The sequence below is a fragment of the Cyanistes caeruleus genome, chromosome 1 (genome assembly GCF_971803275.1).
Source record: "Cyanistes caeruleus chromosome 1, bCyaCae1.hap1.1, whole genome shotgun sequence".
Lineage (NCBI taxonomy): Eukaryota > Metazoa > Chordata > Aves > Passeriformes > Paridae > Cyanistes > Cyanistes caeruleus.
In genome coordinates this window covers 37,632,829-37,652,439 of record NC_141701.1, presented here as the reverse complement: position 1 = coordinate 37,652,439, position 19,611 = coordinate 37,632,829, and the positions used below count along the sequence as shown (strand labels likewise).

General features: G+C 36.3%; 1 long non-coding RNA gene across 1 annotated transcript; it reads left to right on the top strand.

The window, feature by feature from the left end:
- Positions 1-2,855: 2,855 nt before the first annotated feature.
- Positions 2,856-14,483, top strand: LOC147655438 (uncharacterized). The gene is made up of 3 exons (XR_015279118.1): positions 2,856-3,065; positions 12,373-12,457; positions 12,813-14,483. It is a non-coding gene; the product is annotated as an uncharacterized LOC147655438 (long non-coding RNA).
- The last annotated feature ends 5,128 nt before the right edge of the window (positions 14,484-19,611 follow it).

The window sequence follows — 19,611 nt, the reverse complement described above, 5'->3', positions numbered from 1 at the left end:
CCTCTGTCATGGTGATCTTCACTCTCTCGGTGGGCTGAGCTCTCCCTGCCATTTGGAGACTTTCCATTAGAGTTATGAGTCTTCTGCCCACCCAAAACCTAGGAACCATCTGCCCTCTGTATGAACCTCCCTTCTGACCTGCCTTTTTGAAATCCCAGGAGCTGCATGTGGATGCCAGAAATCTGACTTCTACAATGCAAATATTTGCTTGAAGATCTGTGTTACACTCACACCCAGGAAAGAAGTTGGCAGATGAGACCAGCTATGAACAGCTCTATGAATTGTTACGTAATATGAAAAACAGTCAATTTAAAAATTAGTCTAAATTTAAGTCACACTGTTGACTTTAAACTTGCATGCCTCAAATTCCCATCTGTAAGCTGCTTGTTGCATAATGAACTCTTCTGAACTCTTCTGGTTTTGTGCAGACAAGTGGATTCCTATTTGAGAGATATTTTGATGATGCAGGAAGGTTTTCTATAGTAATGCTTTGAAGGGGAAAAAAAATAATTATTTCTTAGTGCTTATTTTATTCAGTATATACATAGCTTTGCAACACAGATGAAAAGAGGAAAAACAAACAAATAAATATTGAATACTTATTAAATGAGCACTGTCCAGCCTATGAAGAGAAGGGGGTAAGAATCTTGTGGAAGTCTCAGATAGGTAGTGGTCAAGGAACCAAATATATTATTTCCAACATGTTAATATGTTAATATGTTATGTTAATAATGACAACTAATACACCAGGAGCTGAATGGAGGCTGTCCAGGCTGCTGTAACTGTGGCATTACCTAATGTGAAGAACAATGACTTAAAATTTTGGTGAAGTTGTTTCAACACAGGTTTTGTGTAAAATATCAGAAATATATAAATGCCATGGAGTGGGGTGGTTTTCCTCACGCAGAGCTGGTCTGTTAATAATCCATGGTGACACTAAAAAATGCATCCTATGACCAACCATAAAAATATGTTAAAGTAACTTCTCATAATATTACAACTGAAGTTAATACCTCTTGAAGTAATCAATTCAAGCTGTATTATCATTTTGACAGTGACTGGTTTTGGCTTCCCTGTTCTACCTTTCATCAGTTTATGAGAACTAATCCTATTTGTATAACAAATTGTACATATTATGGCATTTTGGTTGTTATTATGTGTAGTAACTGCTGACATATATAAACTTGTAAACAGCAGATATTGCAATTTGATGGGACCAACAACGCATGATCGACGTATTACATCCTTGCTAAGTTCCATAAAATTCAAGAAAGAATAAATTATTTTTACTAACTGCTTGTTTAGGAATAGTCATTAGATTATTTATGGGGCTTAGAATACTCTATTATTTTTCACCATTACCTTTCAACTTTTGAAATTAATTATTTTGTAATACTCAAATAACTTCTTTAGAGTTTGTACAGAAAAGGAAAGCATTTAACTCCTCTGGGAACCACTCTCAGTCTCCACAGAGCTGGATGACATATCCTGTCCCAATTTTAATCTGTATTAATAGGAATTAACTCCAAATCCTTCTGTCAGGTTTGCACATACACTCTGAAACAGCTCAATAAACTGGATCAGAAAAATCTATATCAAGATCTAAAACTACATGAGATATTCCACTAGATTATACTTGACTGGAAAACAGCTAAATTTCGTGGTTCATTTACAGCCATTACTGATGAAATTATTTGAATGGGAATACTTATACAACTGAATTAAGCTGGGTTTAGTCCATTATGATAGTAGTTCATGTTGAGAAATTAAGTTATTTTCATATTTAGAGTCAGCAATGAATGTTTTGAATCAAATGGTTTGGCCATATGGTAACTAAATATACTGACTATTTAGTAGGAGGAACAGTGAGGAAAGACTAATTGATAGGCATTCTAATCATGTCAGTAAAATATCAAACTAAGCTTCACAAATTGAGACAATTACTTCAGAATTAGTGAACCATTCCTCCTCTTTGCAAAAAAAAAAAAAAAAAGGTAGTATCAGTATACTTGCCAACTTATCTATGTCTTGCCAGTATGCCAGTAAATGTCAGTTAATGTATGACTCAAGTAAAACTTAGGCAACATGGAAAGTTCTAAAGGTACATCCACAAAGAGATAGAGAAAAAATATTTGTAATTAAAAGTTTGTTCTTCACTGAGTTATAAAGAGGATCTGTATAAATTTTTGACAAGTCAGGTGAATTAAAAAACTTACATAAGAGCAAAAATATAAAGCTAAGTAGTTATTGTCATATATGGAACACTGAATTCAAGCACAAAATTTTATTAGTGTTCATCTATATCACAAATGGAGTTCTCTAGCATAAATTGTTATAGCTCAGCTAGAAAGTCAGAACATTTTGGTGCATTACAAATTTTATTCCTGGAGGTGATTTTTGTCCATATAGTTATTGAAATATTGCCAGGACAGATCTAGCCATATAATTATCTAGAACTTTAGCAGCAGGTAATCACAATAAACTATTGTAAAGACTTCTGTAATTATACTCTCCTTGATACCAGAATGAGACAACAAAGAAAACAAAACCACCTCTAGTTGAAAGGTGACAATTAGTGAAATTCACTTTGTCAAAGTGTGAAAATTTGCCTCATGTGAAACACAGAAGTTATAATGTTGTTCATTGAACATCCTCGTTGTTCAATCAGAATACTGGGAGTTTGTAAAGGCAAATTTAAGCATAAAATCTACTGCTCACGTCTACACTGAATATTCAGCCTGCCTTCCCTAATCTCCTGGGTGCATTCTCAGCTGATGTGAATCTGGATAGCTCTTTGTTGACTCCAAGTTCTCCTCATTAGAGCCTTCATAATCCTCACCAGTAATTTCTAGTGTGACTCCCAGAAAAACAGGCAGTACTATGAGCATTCATTTTACAAGCACTTGAAGTGAAATTTATATTAGTGTAAACATCCAGCACACTCATCTTTGCAGTGTTCAGTGTCTTTCTAGGCTCTTGGAAGCAAAAAGGATGAGACAAAACAGTAATGTGTGCAGAAAAAAAGACTCTTTTTATGTAAGTGGATGTTGAAAGCCACAGAGAAGGTAAGCCAGGAACAAAATGTAAGGATCAGCTGTGAGGACTGTAGATATTGGTGGAAGGATTGTGCTTCCCAAAACCCTCAAAGCTTTATACAATGATTTTATGCAGATGGAGCAGATTTCACCCAAGGGGAGAAGTCAGTGCAACGCATGGCTTTCCAAAGAGTATGCATCAGCTTTGCAAGCTAAATATCGCTTATCAATTATTAACATTCAGGAAAAGGTGACTAAAGTCTATCTGTGATGCTATACCGAAATTAGATGAGAACTCAAAAAGCACTTAGGATAAATAATAGATGATTAACATGTCATATAAATCAGTGTATCATGTTATTTTAATTTGTTTGCTTTTTCTTCTTTTTCTTTCCTTATTCTTAGCTTATATCCTTACTCATTTCATAATACTGTTAAACTTCATTCTCTTATGTATTAGGGGCAACTGCTGTTTTATTTATGAGCTAAGGTAGAGTATAGAAGTTAATAAGAAAATTGTTAAGTGTTGTAATGATGTATCATTCTATTGCTGACATTTAAAAACTGAAGAGCTGTAGGTTAGACCTGCCCTTTCCTTACGGGTACCTGACACTGGTCAATTAATAAAAATATGTGCAATAAATCTATTCACTTAATTAAATACCTACAATTAAAGATTAAAATAACATTTAATAAAATTTTAAGAACAGGATAGAGAATAATAATAGCAATAGTTAATAATGCCATTCAGCAACTCAGGAGAGCTTTATGGCTCTTTCTTGAAGATGCATGTATATTTTCGATGATTTAATACCATATACGGTTCATTTTTTCTTATTTCATATACCTGTCATTTTCCCTTGCTTACTTTCTGTCTTACCTCCCCTATCATCCATAGCTGGTGGTCAATTTTCTCTTTTATATGATGAAACCCATGTTTGACAATCATGAAAGAGGAATGTACAGATACCTAACCATGTAAGTGCCTTCCCAGCAAGAGGCAGAGCCCTGGCAACAGCGCAGTACCGAGCTGCTGTACACAGGTTCTGTCAGTAGCTTCCAAATGTCCATGTAGTTTGCTATTACAGGTGTGCAGACCTAGACTCTAACAGCTAAAACTCCCTGCTGACAAACAGTTGTGACACTCTGTGACACTAGGATTTAAGATTTATTTCTGCTGTGGCATCTCAGGTGCTTGATTTTGTGTGGCTGTAGGTAACATGTTCTGATGACTACACTATTCCTTTCCCAGGCTTAAGAAGTGGCTTATGGGAGCTAAAGTCCAGCTCATGAACTTGGCCATGGAAGAAAACTAAACATGTGAATTACCTTCCTCATGAGCTACTATGACTGTATTTTCTAACTATTTTTTTTTTTCAGCTACCATTTCCTAGGAAAAAATGTACAGATAATAAAATGCAGACATAAAGATAATGAAATGCAGCACTTATTTTTCTGTTATATATATATATATATATATATATATATATATATATATATATATATATATTTATATTTATATTTATATTTATATATAATTTGAAGGGGAAAAAATCAGTTATGTAACAGAAACACTCTATGAAATTTGAGTAAAAAATGCAAAGTCTGAACCTAACCTCAGTGGGGTCATAAACCACACTCACTTTCTGAGCATTGGTAGAATTTTTATTCTTTCTTCCAGAATTCTGTCTTCTACAGACCTGTTCCCACAGTGCAAGGGGAGGTTGTTTGATTTTCTCATGATGCTGTACTCAGTTGTTATTTGTTTCTTATTGGCAGGATGCAAACAGAGGAGGAGTTTCTTAGATGAACTAGACCAAGGTTGAGACATCACACAGTGACTGATTTTGTACATCTTTTCCTTGTCTGTGCACTCTATTAAATGTTCAGGCTGCATTAGTGCCCAAGTTTTTCAGTGTACATGAAAGAAATCTATAGTGATGCAACTTTAATCTCAGTCACGATGCACATATACACGTTGCTTGAGAGAATGAATTTCCTTTATATATAAAGTGTGTTTATGCATCAATATAAAATTTTGTAGGCACATCTAGAAAATTTTAAAAGTTTGTCTAGACATACCTTAGTTAAGTAAGCATATAAAAATGTGCAGGGCCTTTTAAACTAAAAAATGTTGGAAAAATATGAATTTGACATGAATGAGATGATTGATATGTAAAGAACTTTAAATGCTATAAAGTCCAGGTCCAGCTTTTTAGCATCTTGAAGCTGGGAAAAGAAAAATGGTACAGGTATGTTCTAGATCCTTCAGTGACTCAGAAACCAGGATAGGATTCAGAATTTGCCTTTATAGCTCTCCATTATTTTTATTAAATATATTTAATAAATAAATTTATTAATTTTAAACAATTAAATGCTCCTAACTTGGGAACTGTGCAGAATGTAGACCAGAGCATGACTCCTGACTTGATATTCATCCCCATAAGACTAGTGCAGAACCCTGACATAAAGCTCTGTTGGTATGTGAGGTCATTTCAAAAGGGCAGAACTGAAAAAGTAGCACCTACCTGATCATCAGTTGACACCTTGATGGACAAAAGCCAGCCAATTAATTACAAACCTCATACAAACAATGTTAAAATTCACTTCTATTTCTTTCAGATGTCTTTACACAAAACTGTTATTTCTGTTTTGATGACTACTGCAAGGCTTTACAATAGAATACTGTCTTTCACATATTTCCCAGGCACAGCCGCATATTGCTTCTCTGATTAGTTTAACTTAAAACAAAGTTAATTAAAGTGGGCAAATGAATGATGTGTCCCAGGATGAGTTTCATTTTGAGGAGGTAACTACAGGTGTTTATAGCTTGTTTTCCAACTTGCTTGAAGGCCACCAGGTTTGTTGTGTCTTGTTCTTCATGATTTTTAATATTCACTTGCAGTATGGAAGATTTAATTTAACTTCAGATACTTACATTTAAAATCCTTATAAGAATCCCCACACAGTAAAAAACACTATTTTCAGTATTTTGTATGCTATCCTGATAGGTTTTTATGTTTTCAACTCACCCCAGCTCCAAATTTATGTGCAGAGACATTTTGTTCTTTAAAGTAATTAGAAAATTCATTGATAACATCTGTGTCTATGTTAAGAATTTCTTTTCAAAATAGTTCATTTTCTTTTTCCTCTGGAAGATTACTACCACTTAGGTTATGATCTTGAATAGATGGTAGATCTAATTGTCATTTACAACAAGGCCTCTCTTATCTCTTTTCTAAAGAGACTTTAAAATGGATGCAGACATTAATAAATCATGATTTTAGTCATCTTTGCCAGAATAGAATAAAAACTGTCTTTGAATTCAGGAAGAGAAGGTTACCTTAAGTTATATGGTTATTTCTTATTCAGATGTATTTAAAATGTTTAAAATAGATTTATTATTAGCTTCTTAAATAGGAAGAAGGAATAAGTATGATTTAAAGAATGAATTATTATAATTTATATTATTTCAAGGTAGAGAAACCTCACAAGGTTGTAAATCTCCATTATCAAGAAGTTAGACCTTCACCTTCTCAAATTACTTCTACATTGACCTAACTTAGAAAGATTTTTGCAAGTCAGCATGAACTTTCAGCACAAAAGGATAATATTTATCATTGTTACCACTATATATTTTTAAAACATCTCATGAGCTCAGAGTAATACTAATTAATCTGTACATTGCCCAAAGGGAGAATGATAACTGTGATTTTCATCTTTAAAATGAGTAACCTGATTGTATTTTCATTTATGCTAGTGTAAATCATAAAGCCTTCTACTGAAGTGAATGGAATTGCACTGCTGGGAAATCAACATGAAATTGTTATCAGATATAGGGGAAAGTATTATAAAGGGGCTAAGTGCTTTCCTAAAAGAATGACTTGGCTTCAAAGCTATCCAGAAATGTTAGTGATCCTCACTTTTTAGTCTAACACTTTGACCATTACAAAGCACAGTCTTTCAGTTAAAAAAATGGGTTTTTGAGATTAGTAACATGATAATTGATTGCATCTAAGAGTGATAGCTGTTCTGTAATAATTTTGTGAGTTTAGTAGTTCAGCACATGCTCTTATTTATTTCTGAGAAAGTATAAAGCACTACTAGGAACGCTTATGAGCCTTATCTGTAACAAGGACTATGGGTGTAACAAGGACTATGGTTATTTCACAGAGTATTTAAACTACAGGATAAATTCTTTATGGTGGTATTCAAAGAAAAGTTTGGATTGGAAGGAACCTTTGAAAGCCATGTAGTCTAACCCCCCACAATAAAGAGGGATATTTTGTACTAGATCAGATTGCTCAGAGCCTCTTCCAAAATGACCATGAATGTTTCCAGGGATGGGACATCCACCACGTCTCTGGGCAACTTGTCCCAGTCTCAATCTACCTTTATTTAAAACCATTATCCATAATCCTTTTTCTATAATAATATTTTTTATTTTTATTTTTTTTTTAAATCTCAAAGAAAAGAGAATTGGAAAGATTGATATTTCTGTTTTATCTCTAAGCCTTGACTGAAGGTAGCTGCTGTATGATTACTGTCAAACTAAGAGGACTCAAAGCAGCATATTTTCTAAAGTCTGTTGATGGTAGTGAAGACTGATGTTTTTGGCGGCTGAAATCCTCTTCTGGTGAGCTTTGATATTTGCATTTTAAAAAAAGAATTGGTTTTCAAATAAAGTCACTAACACAATGGTGATGGGTTTTAAGTAAAGTGAAGTTGAACTAGAAGGGGGAGTGGATCCATCAAAAATATTACACACAGAAATCTCATCTGTACAAACCTCTGTGGAGATTTACACAAGTATCTTTGGAGAGAAAATACACACACACAAAATCTATATAGCCTATATTAAAATCTGAAAATCAAGTTCACTGCTGTTTTGACTTTCTGATTCATTCTTCAACCAATTGATGTGATCTTGAGCAAAACACATCCTTAAACTGAGCACATGAATCTATATTTTGGCTGCTGAAAATGATGAACTCAGAATTTTGAAAGTGTTGAATATTTAAAGGATGTTCATTTCAAGCGTGATCCAGCACCATTATACAAGCATGCACTTCAAATACACATTTCTGGCTGCTGATCTTTCTGTGGCTGTCTGGAGGGGAGAAGCAGCAGATTAAATTTTTTGTATCATGAAGTTTCATGTAGTTCATAAGGATGCAACTTTAATGCAAGTCTGAGAAGACCACACAAAAGGGGAAAGATATCTGTGAAAGACCTACATCAAAGCCTGAGTAGTACACACAGAGGGCATTAAGGGAGAATGAGGGCTTTTAATAAATTTAGTAATTATTTTCTATTTATTAACTCTTTGAGGCTGTTGAAAGTTCAACATCATAAAACACTGATTGTACTTTTACTGTGACTGGCCTATCTCCTGGTGTAATTTGTAGCAGAGGCACAATAACCTTTATATATGGTTACTTTTTGTTTCTAGCAGGAGCTTCACGTAAGCAACACCAGACACCTAGTGAGTGGAAAAGGAGAGGGGAGTAAACGCCTCAGCCCATTACCATGGATCACATGGCACAGCACTTTCAAGTCCTTCCTCTCTGTTAACACTGAAGGATAATTTTAATGCTGTATGCTTCATTAAATATTCATTAATAAATACAGAAGTATTTGAAATTGTTAGATTATTTCACTGATAAAAGACAAATCAGTGCAAACATTCATTTTTTCTTTACGTTCTCTCTTCTCAAGATCAATGTGCGCAACACGTTAGATGAGACCAATATTCATTCCCTTCAGTATTATGTTTCCAATAGATGTCTGTATCAGCTGTCTCCTTAGAAATGTCCAGAAATTATACAGCAGTCAGTATTTAGGTTCAGAGAACTTCCCACTGCCAACACACAGGCTGTGAATCTCTATAGAATGACTGGTTTTATCCTCTGAAATTTTCCAGTTGTCTTCATTTGAAAAGGGTTAATGCAAAATCAGAAGATATATGTATGCTTATGGTTTGGGAAATTTGATACTGTGGTCAAGTTCATATGTAGATTCTACATGAGATCTCTAGTTTTCCTTTGCTGGGTTGAACACAGAGAAATGGCTTCTGCCAGAATTCTTCATATGAAGCTCTCATCACAGAGGTAAGAAGGGACCCCAAGGGCCCTGCCCTGCTTTCCAGAAGCTGACAAGAGGTCATATTCTGTAATTTGAGGCATGAAGTTCATATGACTGAAGTGGTCTCCTGTGCTCTTGAGAGTGATTTTTCCCAAAAAAGCATATGATTTGTTTGGTTTAGTGGTATTGTTATTAGTCTTAGAGCAGAAAGAAAAGGGGCAATGTAAAGACAGTCATTTAGGACAAAACTAAGGCATCACTACTGTGTTTTCCACATGGGAAAATCTCAGTCTGACATATCATTATGGTTTCTAAGAGGATTAGAAATATTCATCTTCTGAATATACTTTTTTTTTCCCCTGTTGTACTTTGCAGTAAATATATCCCTTGTAGTGGTGCTTTGGCTACTCCTAAATTTGCCAAGTTAACTATAAGCCTCACATAGCTGACTCTTCATCTGTGTCTTTTTGTCAACAGCTCTGGCAAAATCCCCAGCCAATGCAACCTGGCCTATCTCCATGAAAGTCAGTGGACACCAGCTGAGAATTTGGCTCTCTCAGTGGCTTTGGCTGCATGTGCAAATTCATTGACTCAGTGGAGATAATGAATTCAGGCACTGATTTCAGTGGAATTTTTTGGGGGGTTCTTTATCAACAAGGTAGAGAGCACACAACAAATTCCTCTTGGTTTTCACCTTTATGGCAAACATTTTGGAAGTCTCAGGAGAGCTGTAGAGTTTTGCTGGTGTAGCTATCTGCAGAATAAAGCTACAGTACAACACTAAATATATATGTGTTTGAGCAAACATGGCCATATCTGGGTCCTTTGGCTACACTGAAAATCTAAAAATGGTCTTGGGACACCTGAACACAAAAGGGTGAAATTGTTATTATTGTTAGAAATACCTCATGGAGAATATAATAGAAACCTAGACTATATTTTACAATGATGTCTCTTGCAGTTCTTCTACTCGTAAGACAGATGAGGCCCAAATTGCTGATGAACTGCTGATGAACTGGTGCTGTATTCAGGCCTGAATATATGGCAGCTATTTACAGTGTCTGTCTGTGCTACCAAATCAAATATTTTTTCTTAAGGAGGCCAGCTGGCTGCCTCTATAATGTTCAAAGGCCTGCTATTCAGAGGTTTACTTCCATACTGCAAATCTCTTGCTACCTGCATGCTGCCCTGAACATCCTAACTCACAGGATGTGCCTGAGAAGAGTCTGGGGGACTACTCAGTTGACCAGGGCCAAGACAGTGCCAGGACTCTAAAAATGAAGCAATATTGACTGTATTTGATGATCAGAACTCCTTAAATTGCTGTTACAATCAGAGTCTAAGGCTCCAAGCCCACCAGAGGTGAAGCATGGGTGGGAAAGGCATGTGTGGTTGTCTCCACTGACTCTTCTCGAACATCAGCAGTTCTGAGGTTTTCTGTCTATGAGCATGTTTAAGTGTTCAAAAATCATGCTCTTCGCTGAAATACTATAAAAGCTTAAGTTGTGCATATGACTTGTTTTTTTTTTCCTTAATCCTTTACTGTACAACATTTATTCCTAGTCATTTTTATAGGGTAAAATTGCATAATTTTTATTTCTATGTTGTTAGCATGAATGAACCTAATTACCAGAGTCAAAAGGTTATTTACCAGAGTAAACAGGGTGTGGAAATCTTCTAGTTTCTTGGTAGATTTCACAATCCTATGACACATTAGTTATATCTTCTGTTTGTTAACAGGACTTAAAACAGGTCTGCATGTGATTTTTAGAGGGCTGGTAAAAAAAGGGCAATTGTCTTATGCCCTTTAAAAGAAAACATCTACAAATTTTTTACCTTTATAATTACTACTTCATGTGTTCAGCTCTCTCCAGACAATTTAAAGTCAAATGTCCTCATTAGCCAGCCTATCAGTGTATGGCTATTGGAGGACAGCTTGTGAAAAGGTGGTATTATTCCCAGATCTTGACTTGACAGAGGCTGAAAAATACTGGCTCTGGTTCTAAAGAAACAAAATAGCTTCTGGGCTGGATCTTTGTAAGCATCTGAAAATTGTACTGGATACTTGTAAAGAAGCATCTTTGAGAGCCTTTCATTTTTAACCTTTTCTGTTTTTCCTGGGTTTGTTGTTGTTTGTTTGTTTGGGTTTTGTTGTTTTTTTAAGCTACACATGCAGGTTCTTTCAGGAGCAGGGACATTCAATCCTACAGAGGTTTGTGAGGTTTTTTCCATTATTTACTTGGCTTCAGTATTTTTCCAAGTACCAAGGTACTTTCAGTTTTTTAAAATGAGAAAAAAACTAATGTTGTCAGCATCAATAAATCAACAACCAGGAAGAGTCACTTCCTATCAGGGTTGCAGAAGTGCTTCATGATTTTCCGATCTCCTGTCTGTACTAATCATCTCTGATGTTTCACATATGCATGGTATATGATGCCAGGTTTTAAAACATAGCTGAGGAAGGAAATAAGGAAGGAAGGAGGAAAGGAAAGAAGGCAAGAAAGAAAGGAAGGAGGAAAATAAAGGAAGGCTGGCAGGAAGGCTGAATAATCTGTTTATAACTGTATAGCATCCCATTATATGTGGAAGAGGACAGGATCCGTCAGAACTCAATTAATGCCAGACACAGCCCAGTAGCTGAGAGACAGACATATAAACAAAAAAAAACCAAAAAAAAGGAGGAAACCCCCACCCTTATTTGCTGCATATAAGTGTATATGCATGTGTATTTTCATAAATATATAAAATAGTGACACAGTAGTCAATATTCCAATATTTTTACTTGTATTCAGATCAATATGTAAATGAAATATGAACAAACCTAATATATCCTTCTGGCTTAAAGCTGTGGATGCTACAAAGCTGCCACAAATACTGCTGCCATCTGCAATGCAGTTGCTGAAGTACTGCCATTTCAATAGGAGGAGAAACTGATATCATGCCAAGTTTTCCTAGATGTTCATAAAATCACTTGACATTCATTTTCATTGCACTAGTTAATTAAACGTATAGATATTATTAACAGTACTGGTGGTTGGTTGGTTGATGTTTTTGTTTACAGTCTTAAATTATTTTCTTAACAGGTTTCCAGTTTGGAATGTATGTATCAATTTTGAGTGTGGTGGGGATATGGCAATGTAGCAACAATATTCATTTTATCTTTCCCTTTCACTGCGGTCAGCATTGCTTTATTGAAGTATTCACAGTCTAGTTGTTGCATCTTTTTTTCAACTTATCTTGATTTTTATATCAGAAAATTGATGGATAATGTGTTACTTGTGATGTTTGTTTTTCTTGATGCTTGAATGGGAAGACAACATATTGTCAGCTTTTTAAAGGTGAGTTCTGACTCTGGAGCTTTTAGAGAAAGCTTTAGAATGGAGAGACTTGAAAACATGGAGGGCAAAACCCATTCTTCTCTTTATGAGTAGTTAAATTTCATTACTTTATGTGGGAAAAGGGGTCTGTTGCTGTTTCTCAGATGCTAGAAGTTGCCAATGATGCCTTTGTTCCTCAAATTCATCAGTTTATTTTGTTATTAAAAACGATCATCGATACCCATAAAATTTCTTTGGGGATATATGTTGATTTTTATAATCTTCAGTAGGAGTCCAGAAACACACACAGGACTTCTTGAGGATGAGGTTTCTATTAGAAACTCACCAAGCTTCCCTTTGCTTTGTCTATACACAGTCACTCAGCTAAACTGCAGAAGAGTTATGAGCGCCAAGGAGTGACCAGATGGAAGACCCCTCTGAAACCAGAGAATGATTTTGAAGGGAGGAACAGCCAGTGTTCCTTCCTGTGTACACTTGGACAGAGCTGAAACACATGCCCCAGGGCCTGGGAAATGCTTCTGCAAGTGATTCTTGGAAAACTTTTCTGAATCACCAGCTTGTTTGCACTGCATCGCCTCCTGCAGGATGTCTGGTGGTTATTGTCCAGGCTCACGCCCCTGTAGTAAAAGCCATCTTGTTTTCTGCACAGTCTTAACAAAGGTACATCATGTTTATAAAGTATTAATGTCACCATTGACCTTAGGATACGTTCTGAGGAATTCACGCCATGAACATCTCCGTTAAAAATATACACAAAACTGTCCTCAGGTATGGTAAATTGGTTCAGCAGAGCCAAGTCAGTTCCACTTCCAGCAGAGCTTAAGTAGTAATTTTAAAACTGTTCTGACTGTTTAGCAAACTGTAATTAATATTGTTCAGATGCCATGGTACTAAAAGAGAAGTAGAGAGAAAGCTGGAGAAAGAGAGAGATATGTTCCCATTAATACATACAACAGTGCCCCGAAAGGTTTCTTTCATAGGGGCGTCGCTTGGAGTGCTGAACACCAGGAGCTAATCCACTCAGGTCACACCAAAATAAAACTGACAGGAGAAAGAATCAAGGCAATATGTGAAGATGTAGAAATAACTTCTATTAGCATTTTTAATGGTGCCCTGTGACTGCCAAAGAGGTAATATAGAAAAGTGGTTTTAATGTAATGCAGAAGGCTGTAAGTGTTCAAAAAAAATCTGTTGGGATTTTGCCACTGGCCTCCATGGGATAGGGATCAAGGCCTCAGAGAGTTACTTTGTTGGCTTTTAACTTTTAATAGCCAAGACAAATTTATTATTCACATGCATTACAACACCAATTTTGCAACATGAAGGAACAGCATAAGAAAGGAAGGACTTGGTTTCTGTGGGACAGAGTGAGAAGTGTTATACAGGTAATTATAGAAATTAGCTGAGTACACCACACACTTTCAGCATATGACATGACTGAAACATATAGCTGTTCTAGTATGTCATAATTTTTCACTTCTTAAAAGAAGTGTTGAACCTGATGAGGAACAGCTTGCATTGGGTCCCACTGATTTAATTTGTACATACTGTAATTTACTAGGCTGCAGTAAAAGCAGTCATTTTGTGAGGCTATCATAAGCTCATTAGAAGCGTACTGAGAAAGCTTAATGGCTTACAACCCACAGCTTCATGCATCCATTTTACAGAGATCCCTTCCCAACAGAGCCTGACGCATGATGTTCTATGCTGCTGGCAGTACAGTAGTTTTCACACACACTCCAGAAAATTAGAGGTATTTGTGAATAACAAGATTAAAGACAGAGCCAACATTTCAGAAGCGCTTGGAGTGCTGCTGGGACAGGGAAAATCTTGTGTATTGTTAACCATGGTGAGGCTGGTTAGCTGTTAAGTACTGTATAGTGTAACTAATCAAAAGCCCTAGCATCTCAGACAATGGAACAGAAATAATTGCTCTCCCAGAGCTACTATTGTTTCGTGTTCAGCCTTCTCTGGACTAATAAAGGGTTTAATTTAAATTGTGTTAAGAAAATACCAGTATTAAAAAGAACTACAGCATTCAGTTGGTCTGAACACAGCATCAGGTAAACTACATAATGGATTTAGACATAATGGCCCAGTGGAGAGTGAAGTACAAACAAACTCCTTTTCCATCTCCTTCTCCATTTGCTCTCTTTATTAACCTCCAATGCTTTAGGATACAAAACAATAAGGGCATTTTTCCAAAAAGAGAATTAGAAAAAAAAAATAAAATTTAAAACAAGTTAAAAACAGAGAGAAAATGAAATGCATAGGGTGTTCTGCATCCAATTAACTGGGCTTAGAGACGGGTAGGTTTTAGCACCAAGTGGACGGATGCAATGAGCTAGTGCCTCTGTGGTAAAATAAAAATCAGGACATCTCTGTTCATATGAGTGGAGCTGCTCTGAATTGACACTATCTAACATTAAGATTCATATTTAGAAACTTTTGTCTTTCATTCTCTTCCTGAAAGGAAGAGCATGCTACTCCTGTAGGATGCACTGGTGGCTGGTGTCCAGGAAAGCACTCATGCACTCTCTCACAGTTGTCAGTAGACCTCATTTTCCAGTGTAAACCAGTGTGTGTTGGTGGACTTGGCCTACAATCCTTACTGCTCAGCAGGTTTGAGCATGTATCTGAGTCCATTACAGATTGGAACTGTGTGAGCTCTCTCTATGAGAATAAATTAATAAATCACCAGTAGTCTCACTTTGTCTTGTTCAAGTACTTTAGAAAAACAAAAATATCATTACAGAAATACAACCTTAACATGACAATAAAACCCATATCTTCTTATTTTCCAGAAATATGTTTCCTTTAGTCATTTATGCAATATTTTATAATTAAAATATAATAATTATTTATAATTAAGAAACATTCTGATATTTCTTAATTGCATAACTGAGGGTTAAATGGCAGGTTAATTCTTCTGAGCAGTTAACCAAAAATTCAAGAGTATTGGGCAAAAAGCAAGGACCTGGGGGACAAAAGCTGACCTATGGCACTGACACAGAGACTTGAATGAGTTGCATGCTGGAGAGCTGAAATTAAAATGCATGTGAGCATATTGATGCCAGTTCCAAGTTTTCTTGGATTTAAGTTTACGGGTCTATCTTCATTAGAGCTGAGCTGGTAGGTGATCAACACCCACAAAATCTGCTACCCTTACCTTTATCAGAACTTGGAAGATGTCTCTGTATTTCTGATCTTATTCTACAAAGACTGCCTCCAAAATACAGTGCTTCTGGGAACTGCTACACTAGAAAATGCTGACTGCTTTCACTACAGTTAGTTTTGTTATAACCATTACTTTTCAGATGAGATTAATATTATTCAGTTGCAAATGAAAAAAAAAAAAACCAAAAAACAGTTTGGTACAGCATTTTTATTGTAGCTCTGAGTGTATGCTATGGTTATAGTAAAAAAATCACATTCAGCATAAACCCCCTTTTATTAATTTGTTCCTTGTCCACTGCATTCAAAATGTCTTTGTGTTATTAAGTTCAACTTATTTGTGATTTGAATTCAAAGACTGATCTAACCTTTGAGGTCAGCAGAAGTAATATATAATTTCCTAATCATAACCTGTTGCATGCTTCTATATAAAATGTGAATGTCTTTTTTCACAAGAAAAAAAGGGTTTTCTGAGGATGATATCTTTGTTTTTGAGCCAGACACTTCTTTATCAGTTTGCCCAAGGAATTACTACCTTAAGCAACTTTCTTTTTCTGAAATATGTCAGAGTTTAGACTTCATTTGGGGCTTCATAGAGAAACTTGTTCAGCAGGGGCCTTTGATCTGGAGAGTTCCAGAGACAACGTGGGATAAACAAAAGATCTGGTACTAAAATCTGAGATTCTTTAAAACCGATTTACTTCTCTGTTGGTTGTTCCATTTCACTTCTCTCTGGGACACTCAATTAACTGAAAAAGTGTGTTTATGTCTGTGTGCCTTGGGGTTCCTTTTTTAAATAAATAAGAGAAATCCAATTAAATTCAATATAAGAATTTACTTGATTTTTCACCAGAGAAATAAGGTGTATTTTAAAATTATGTATTTCTTCTTTTTAGAATGTATTTGACCATTCTTTGACCCAAAACAATCCTTGACTGGTCTTTATGCATGTAGTTATTTGGCACACCGTGAATGGCATATTCAAACAACTATTTCACACAGAAACATGAATTACAGACACATAAAATTTTTGTGAACTGGGCTGTAAAATTTCTGATGCAGTAGTCTCTATCTAACTTGACAGCTGGTATCTGATCCAAAAATAGTGTATTTTTCCTCAAATGCTAGTCATCCTGTTACTTTGCACTGCATAGATATGAACACATATATGGATAAGAAATAATCTAAAAAAAAAAAAATCTTCTAGAACAACAACAATTTTGTGCCACTTTGGCATGAGCACACTCTGAGTCCATGAGGGTCACCTGGAGAATGTGTTTCCAGTGCTGTGTGTGCTTAGCAATCCCTTTGATCAGAAACAAACATCCTGAGCCAAAACTTGCAACATTCATTCTTTAAAAGGAAAGTCTTCTGTGAATTATATTCCTAAATAAAAGCCTGAGAGCTGAACCTCAACTGTGCATGTGGAGGGACAATGGATATAGTAGATGTTCTGCAGCACTCCAGGGAGGGTGAGCTGGAGTAAAAAATCTGAGGAACAAATGTTCTTGACAGACAATGTCAGAGCTGGGAGCTGTGCTGTGCAGTGTCTTCTTTCTCTGCCTTGATAACAGACCTGATGTGGATTTGATTTGCATTCCTGTGCCAGCCCAAGCTTTTGCTGACATGTTTTGGGTCTGTGCCTGGGTATGGAGGCTCAATTTTCATGGAATCATAAAATGTGCTATGTTGGAAGGGACTCGTCAGAATCATCAAGTCCAGCTCCTTGGTCCTGCACAGGACACCCCAAGAGCCACACCATGTGCCTGAGAGCATTTTCCAGAAGGTTCTTTAACTCTGACAGGTTTGGTGTTGTAACCACTTTCCTGAGAAGTATGTTCCAGTCCCCAAGCACCCTCTGAGTGAAGAGTCCTGACATCTGACTTAAATCTCACCTGACTCAGCTTCATGCCATTTTCTCCAGTTCTGTCGCTGGTCACAAGAGTGAAGACATCAGTACCTTCCTCTCTGCTTCCCTTCATGAGGATGTCAAAGACCACAATAAGGTCTTCCCTTAGTCTTCCTCTCATGCTGAACAAACCAAGTGACCTCAGTCAGTCGTCATAAGATTTGCCTTTCAGATGCTTCACCATCCTCATGCCCCTCCTTTGGACAGGCTCTAACAGCTTAATGTCTTTTTATATTGTGGTGCCCAAAACTGCTCACAGGACTCAAAGTGATTTCACAGCAGAGCAGAACAATCCCTTCCTTTGCCCAGCTAGTGATGCTGTGCCTGATGTCTCCCAGGACATGTTTGGTCCTCCTGGATACCAGGGCACTGCTGGCTCATGTTCAATCAACCAGGACAACCTTTTTTTTTACTGTGGGAGTCACAGAACCTGCCAATTACAGCAGATCTAAAAGGGAGACTGCATGGTAGTTTGTAACATCTACCTGCAGAGTTGTCTTCCCTGAGCAGTGTTTTCCTGCAAGAGATCACAGATACTCCATCTTTTTGAATTACAGTGGTAGAACTGAGAGTGAAGAGCCGATGACAGACTGAATTAACGCAGTGCTCACCAGCAGTTTGTACAGTCTGGGAGGTTGTCAGAGAGACCACTAGTCCAGTGTGGGATGGCTGGCTGTGGTTGCACTGAAGTGACAAGTAATAGGTGATTTTCTTAGATATCTCTCTTACAGTTACAGGCTGCAGTGAGATGGAAACCAGCCTCAAAGGGAATTTGATTTGGATCATCATAATTAGTAATGCTGTTGTGCTGTCAGGGTACCCTTCAAGTAAATCATGGGAAGCAAACAGATTATTATATTTTTCAATTTGTTTCCAGCAGTTTTTCTTCATAATTACACAAAAGATGACTCCTGAATACAAGGGAATGGGCAACATTATTTCTGGTGTGTTTTGGATTACAAAATGTCTGTTTGAATTATACTGAAGGAATGTATGTGTTTGCTGCAGTAGAGTTGATTAAATAATGTTCTTGGGGATAAGAAGAGTATGGGATTTTATAGATCAAGAAAACAGTTGTAAGAAAAGCCTCTACAGTAAAGGGTGGGAGAGGAGCAGAGAAATAAAAATAGCTTTCTGCATCATAAATATTCTCCATTATCACCTGTGCAGTCTACTCCATGTCCTTCTTTCTTCCTTCTCTCCTTTTCCTAGCAAAATAATTTATTTCAGTCCTTTTTTTTTTTTCAGTTTTAGGATTGAGGGATTAGGGCCATGCATTTGCTCATTCCCTTGTTTTCCTACCAGCACGTCTCCCTGTGAGGCAAATCCCCCCTAACAAACCCTTCTGTGAAGCTTTGTCAGTGACTGCCAGCCTAAGAAAGAAGATGACGAAAATCTCCATTCCAATAATACGTGCAAACAAGCAAACAAAGCCACTCAAGGCTGTTTTGAGATTGGACTCTTGGAGCTACTTTATGTAAAATTTCTTGTTTAGTGTATTTGGAAATTAATGTCCCAGTTCTTCAGGGTATGAACCATATTTTCTTTGTGCTATTTCTAAAGTAAGCTGTATAAAATATATTCCCTTTTTGCAGAAGTTGGAAAATAATGTGATAACTACCTGTATCTATCTACATCTATCTCTCTGCCTGAAAGCCCAATAAATGTAACTGTTATCATACCTACCTCCTCGTTACAAATAAACTCTGACACTGAAAAATATCACTGCCTCCTCTCACAGAGCATCCTCAGCCTGTCTGTCTTCTAATCTGCAGATTTCTAGGACAAGGAATTTTCTGCTCCTGTGAAAATTCATGAAGGCAAATGTTTTTCCAAGCTCATTAGGGATAAAATAAAAAGAAGAATATTCAATATTTCTAGGGAATCACAACAAAAGAAACACCATCCTATTGGTTCATATGAGTAAAACTGTTTTCCTGGTTATTTTAAGTTTGTTTTTTTTTTTTTCCTTGCTCCAATGAGCTTTCTAAAGTGACAGTTTAAGCTTGCTATTTAACAAGAAAAAAAAATCTTTATAAATAATTCAAATGGGATATTTTGACAATTTCAA